The sequence below is a fragment of the Palaemon carinicauda genome, chromosome 31, assembly GCF_036898095.1.
Source record: "Palaemon carinicauda isolate YSFRI2023 chromosome 31, ASM3689809v2, whole genome shotgun sequence".
NCBI lineage: Eukaryota > Metazoa > Arthropoda > Malacostraca > Decapoda > Palaemonidae > Palaemon > Palaemon carinicauda.
This window is the reverse complement of record NC_090755.1, coordinates 14,648,458-14,649,177: the sequence shown is the minus strand read 5'-3', so window position 1 is coordinate 14,649,177 and position 720 is coordinate 14,648,458.

The window sequence follows — 720 nt, the reverse complement described above, 5'->3', positions numbered from 1 at the left end:
AGATGCTTTGGAGTTTGTGGTGCCGCTTATTTTCTTACCACATTGTATACAGTTTCTTTAGGAAAAAAAAAAATTGATAAATTTAATCTAACTTTACGTAATGTAACCTAGGGGAGGATATAAAGTAATTTGATAAGGATTTTTAATTAATCGCTGATGATTGACTGCCCACACAAAAACAAGTCTTACCTAAAATACTTGCTCGTATATGTTAAATTGTTCGCTACCAATTGTTAATAAGCCATGTTAAGAAAATCAAATGTTATTGGACTCGTGAATTGTGTATTAGTAAAGTTTTCCAATCTAGACAAAATTTACAAACTACTGAATTCCAAAACCCATTATTTTAGCCAACAACTTTCCTGTTGGAATGTTATATCAAATAACACAACAAATGGGTCTATACAACTTGACTATAATTTGGAAACATTGCCGAAAAAAAATATGATACCGATGAATCGATATGTTTTCAAACAAAATATCTCCTTTACGCTTTTAGAATCACACTCTTCCGATATATATATATATATATATATATATATATATATATATATATATATATGCATATATATACATATATATATATGTGTGTGTATGTATATATATTTATATATATGTATGTGTATATACATATATATATATATATATATATATATATATATATATATATATATGTATGTATATATGTTTATATATATATATATATATATATATATATAT